Below are 6,492 nucleotides of genomic sequence, written 5' to 3'. Positions count from 1 at the left end.
AATGTTTCTCATATAAAGCCTTAAATATTCTTAGAAAACTATCCTAAGCCTTATCTACATGATTCTCTTTATAAATTGGTTCCCAGTCAAATGCTTGTAGATGGTTTTTTCATTTGTCCACAGATTCCTCTGTCCTGACGCGTCTATAGTCATATTTATTGTCTATTTGAGTGTTGTGTGGTTGTTCTTATAGACAATACAGACTGGTAAGTGGTCACTGATGTCATTTATTAATAATCCACTCACTGTGATATTGTCGATGACATTTGTCCATATTTGTCCATTAATGTTGCACAGTGAGATGTGATCCTGCTGGGTCTGGGGATTTTTGGAAACAAATTACAACTGTACAGTGTATTTATAAATTCTTCTGTCATTTGATTTGGGTTGAGCAAATTGATGTTAAAGTCACCGCAAATAAACCTAACTTTTGGATTTGCTTTTGACAGATATTCCTCCATCCAATCTTTAAATAAGTCAGTGTTAGAACTTGGTGCTCTGATATGCAACTCAGAAGAACATTTTTCTTTTCTTCATAAATATTTCTATAGTGACACATTCTAATCCGTTATCCACCACTGTTGACATGTTTCCACTACCTTCAAATCCAGATTCCTGTCTACGAACAAAGCAACACCACCCACCTAGTTTTGTCTGTTAATGGAAACCATCTCATAACCTTCAATTCCAAAATCCATAGCCATACTGCTATTGAAGCAGGTTTGGATGAAGGCCCAACGCTGAATGGTCACATGGTTCTGAAATGAGGAAAGAAGTTCAACAGAACTGGAATCTGCACTCAAAGAAATGGAAAACCCATGTAGTAATCCTTATGCAATGTATTCATGTTGAAAATATTTAATAAATTCATTTTTAGTGAAAAAAACAAGAGAGTTACATTACATTTAAATAATAATACAAGTCTTGGGAATATTCAATACTTTTTAATACAATTTAGTCAACGCAGTGTAATAGGCTGAGTACAAAGGCAGAACCCAAAAGCAAGACCACAAATGCCAAATAAGATTTAGTGCTTTATTAAACACTTTCACAGAGGAAATAATTCTACACAGAGAATCTTTGACTTCAGAGAGGCCTCCGGTTCTGGGGGTAAACGTCTGGACTGCGGGTGGGATTGACAGTCGGCCGACTCGGCCGAGTCGAGAAAACCCCCACGGAATCCCCACTAGGGACAGACAGAGGGTGGTCAATAGACAAGCCAGGTCATACACGGAAAGGCAATCAATAAAGCAACGGTACATGGGGGACAGGCAAACTCACGGTGAATATCCAGGCGGAGGTCGACACACAGGTGAACGTTGGAGGCTGAGGTATAAAAGGGAGCAGGCAGAGACGAAGTCGGGTAACGAACCAGGTTGGGAACAGGCAGGCAGGAAAAGGTCAGGCTGAATCGATGGTCGAGGGACGAAACCGGGTCAAACACGGCAGACAAACGAACAGGATCCAAGTAATGCTGGTAAGTGACACAACGAGTTGTAGAGCACAAACTGGCAAAGGAACAGGGGAAAACACAGGGTTTAAATACACAAGAGGGCGGGAAGACAATGAGACACAGGTGGAGATAATCAGGGAGGAGCAAGGTAATCAGGTGAAAGGTGAACACAAAAGGAAGTAAAGACACCAGACAAGACACATGAGGGAAAAACTACAAAATAAAACAGGAAGTGACACACAAGACAGACAAAACATACAAGAGTCCAGTACTGATATGACACGCAGTCACTTAAAAAATGAAGTTTGGCATGTTTGCCGCAGTGCATTATGGGTAGTGTGTACTATGTTTTAAATGTGTTATTTTTATGCTCAAGAATTCAGCGTGGTTGTTGTGTTAGTACTAGTTTTGACTTAATATGTGTATGGCAATGCTTATTGGACTTTTGTTTATTTTTCTGAATTTTTGTAATTTGTAAAGTTGCACCCTGAGTGAGAGCCATTGGCAGAGCAATGGTTATCCTGCTGTGATCAACCCAAATTGGATCTTCTTTCCTGTCAAATTTAAAATAACTTGTACTCACACCCAACATTGCGTTAACTTCGTTGCACACATCCACCTGTGCTACAATACAAAGGTATCGCACTTAAACATAACCGTATGTAGTAAATTCAGCGTGCTTAATTAATTCAACATAGTGATATTCAGTAAATTAACACATAATATTTAGTAATTCAGTGTGTTTAACAAATCAAACATAACATTTAGTAAATTCAACATGTTTATTAAATTCAATGAAATGATATATAGTAAATTCAATGTGTTTAATTGATTCAATGTAATGATGTATACTAAATTAAATGTAACAATATTGAGTAAATTCAACATGTTTATAAATTCAACTTAACTGTGTGATGTAGCACTTAATTAAGACGGTTTGCTGAAATTTAGTCATCTAGTATTTTTAAAATTTAAATAAAAAAGTTTTGTGGGACCGGTTGACGTTATCTTATTATTTAAATCCAATGTTCTGTTTTTTGAGTGTACCAGACGGAATCCCTCAGCAGATTGGATTCTGGAAGTGAGATCCTACCTTGAGGAGCCCCTTTTCCAGAGAAGTGCAGACCCACTGAGCTGGTGGGAGACCAAGGCTTCAGTTTAGCCACGTCTTACACATGTGATGGAACTGAGACTGTGCATTGGAGAACATCAGTGCCCTCAGAGAGAATCTGCTCCAAAACAGGGCAGATAATTACAGAGAAGAAACAGGACCAACCCCTCAAAGCTCAGGCACTTGGTTTTTCTCAGTGCCAGTCTTCACTGAAGGAGAAAACTGTTATCTGGATGCTGATGTTTGTTTCTTTTTGTTGAACACATTTTATTTTATATTTTGTTGTGTGATTCTGTAAGCATCTGTATGTTGTTTCTCTTTAAATGTGTTTCGTAGTAAAAAGATAAAAGTTTAAAATAGTTAAAGTTAGTCAAGGTCATTTGTAAATAGTTCAGCATTTCTTTTGCACTTTCTAATTTATTTTTTTTATCACTGTAGAGTGTATAAATAAAGGTGTATTTATATAATAAACATTTGATATAGTGGATGTTTTTTTTTTACATTAGTAATTTATATTGCACATAACTTTGCATTATTGTTGGTAATAAATTAATTTAAGCATCAAAAAATCTGAAGAGCCACTTGGGAGCCGAAAGAGCCGGCTCTTTTTAGTGAGCCGAGCCAAAAGAGCCGGTTCTGTAAAAAGAGCCGGAAATCCCATCACTATTCTGAGATGTGGTGGAGTTGAAGAATAAAGGTGCAGAAAATCCAGGAAATGCTCAGATTTGTCCTTAAGCGGACATACTGGACTGCAGTCAAGTACTGCGTTCTATTCTCCTGCTGCAGACCATCGTCTCTATGACTTCAGACTCTTCACACTGGAATGTTTTAGCTTTGGATTAACCTGTGGACTCTGAAATTCATCTGTTCTTTGACAGTTCTGCTCTACTTTTCAGTTCATTTATGATTTTTCTCTATAAGTTTTATTATCTGTAAAGGCTGTGAAACTCTTTGAACGTCACTAATGTGGATGAGAGGTGATATTTAATGTCTGATTAATAATTTGAAGTTACACTCAAACATGTTTTAATGTGAGGAACAAATCAGAGAAGTGAGTTACAGAACTTCCTAAACCAAAAAAGCCAAATCTGTCAGCCAACGAGAAAACTCGCTGCACCACGGACCCCGACCATTGTTGTGGTATATGACTTGTAGTTTTAGTCTGGATGTGAAACAACAACTGCTGAAACTGGATGATATACAGCTTCAGATGGAATAGAAGTGACTGCGTTCACCACTGGTTTCATAACATGTTCAGATCTGCCGTTTGGCACAGAGCCTGCTGGTGAATTCTGCAGGGACATTTCATGGGGTTACCTCCTTCATCGTGGACTTTATTGCAGATCAGTGTGGACAATCCACTCTTCACCATCCATCTGTAATGACCCCAAAAACTTCACTCATGGTCATTTCATATCATCAACAGCTTCACAAACACACATTTATAAATCTGTTTGGGTGCTTCATCACAGACTAATGAGAAATAATCCAAATCCACTCCACTGTCCCCCTGGTGTCTGGGAATATCAGATCCGATTTTTCTCAAGTCTCCATGTTATGAACCAGTTACACTTTTCCAACGGGTCACTTCCTGTTAGCCTTAGCCTCCCCGTTAGCCTGTCCTACATGTTAGCATGTTTAGTCAAATAGTGTCTATTTACGTTCAATCCTTTCAAAGGAAACTGTCTCTTTATAAATGACACAAACACAATTCCCTGGTTTCAGTGTAGAAGTTCTGGAATGACCATCTCTTCAAATAGCGGTGGGGTTTTTAGTCAACGTTCTCTTCTTCTTTGCAGCCATGACAGAAATGAGGAGAGAAAGGTCAAAGGTCAAGGATGCAGAGCCAGACAGTATTTACATGGTGCTGCCATCATGTGGTGAAAGGAGGGAATATATTTGACACTTTTAGCATTGACTTATTCAGTTTGCCAGTGCTACCAGGACAGAATAATACATTATTACAGCAAAGCTGCGGGCCACCATGAAATTTGACACGAGCCGTGATTGTCCCCTGGACGGACTGTGGACATGCATGGACTATGTTAACCGGCGGAAGGATTCGCTCTGAGTAACATTTCCTTCTAATGGTCAAATAAAGGCGGAGTGATACTGCCTTAAGCAGACCAGAGTGCGGCTGAAAGGACTACTTTCCCATGGACTGCCATGGTTAAATGGTGAGTTTGATGTAATAATGCACTAATGCAGACTATTAGCATTAGCCTAAACTGTACTGATGTAGGAACGGTTACCCCGCAGGCTGATATTTTTATTAGCCCCATACATTAGCCTTTTTTTCTGCCTTGATACTAGCTAGCTGTGCTAATTCCAGCCTTAGCCTCCATTCTCCTGTCCTAGAACTAACATTCTGTTCAGAGTTAGAGGAATTTAATCTGGTGTGGTTCTGACAAAGCACATTAAATACTCATACCAGTATTTGTATTTTTATTTAGTACTTTCCAGAATACTTGTATTTATATTCTTATTAACCCTTCATGCATAGTGGTCACTACAGTGGACAGTTTTCTCCATCTGTTCGCGTGTATAGTCATAGGCTTTGTTGTTTTAGTTTCATATCAGCCAACACAGTGGACACTTATGCAACATCCCATAATACACTGCAATTCATACCATTACTATAACTTGCTGTTCTTGATAAACCTGATCTGCACTAACATTTAAGTGTAAATCAGTTGTTATTTGTGAGACAAAAAGAGTTGTTTCTTGCATATTATATTAGGTAATAACTAGTATTAGAATATGTTAAAATGTGAGAAAACATCAAATTAGCAGCTTTAAAAATGTTTTTATTTAATTGTTTTCATTTTACTTTCTGATATTGGGTTTTAAATACATATTCTTTACTTAAAAATGAAATGCATGGACATTTTTGTAACTCCATGAAAAAAAAACAAAACTCGATAGCAACTTTTGTTTTTTATGCCTAAGGAGGTATAAAACACTCCAGAAAAAAAATAATCTTGACTAAGGTTCTCATAATTCATGCATGAAAGGGCTAAGTACTTTCCATAACACCAGTTTTCTGTTTAGTTGTGATGGATGTAGTTGTTAGTTTTGGTCTTTTTTCAGGTTTGGTTTTGATGGGAACTCTTTCCTTGTGTATATATTCAGGTCCATCAGTCTAATACTGGACTTATTCAGTCCTTGTGTTTTACAGTGTGTCTACTGGTGTGTGTGAAGAACCGCACACATTCAGTCTGTTCACTGAATTGTGGTTAGTTTTGACTAATGTGTTGTTACTGAGCAGATGTGTTGTGTTTAAGCTGCTGCTGTTTGTGAATCAGGTTTTTTAGTTTGGATGCTTTGAGTCGAACAGTCTGCTGACCTGAGAACAGCTGAACACTTCAAGTCTTTAAAACTAACAGGAGTTTACAGACATGACTCACCTCACGGCACTGACAAGTTTTACTTAAGGACAGTCTTACAGTATTTTACACTACAGTATTTACGTTAAATAGAAAATTACAATTTAAAATGTACTCTAGTGTTTTGTGTCTGTATAATTCAGTTCTTTAGGTTTTTCTCTCATGTTCATGTATTATTTTTCTGTATTAAGATAAGATGTGCCTTTATTAGTCCCACAAGGGGAAATTCCAGGTTTACAGCAGCAAAGCACAAAAGCACATAAGAGCAAAAGAAGTGCAAAATGAAAATAAAGACAAATCAAGAAAGATATACATACTATTTACAGCTGTGTACAGGCTGATCAGGCCACAGGTTTATTGCACAGTTTATTGCACAGCCTTTTTGGAGCAGTTTCTGTTGTGCAGCCTGACAGGCTGCAGAAGGACAGACCTGCGATACCTGTCCTTCACACACTTTGGGTGTTTCATCCTGTCACTAATGGAGCTCCTCAGTGCAGTGAGTGTGTGCTGGAGGGGCTGGGGAGTCTTTGTCCATCATGGAG

Source organism: Sphaeramia orbicularis, chromosome 13 (assembly GCF_902148855.1).
Source record: "Sphaeramia orbicularis chromosome 13, fSphaOr1.1, whole genome shotgun sequence".
NCBI lineage: Eukaryota > Metazoa > Chordata > Actinopteri > Kurtiformes > Apogonidae > Sphaeramia > Sphaeramia orbicularis.
Note: the sequence above shows the minus strand (reverse complement) of the source record.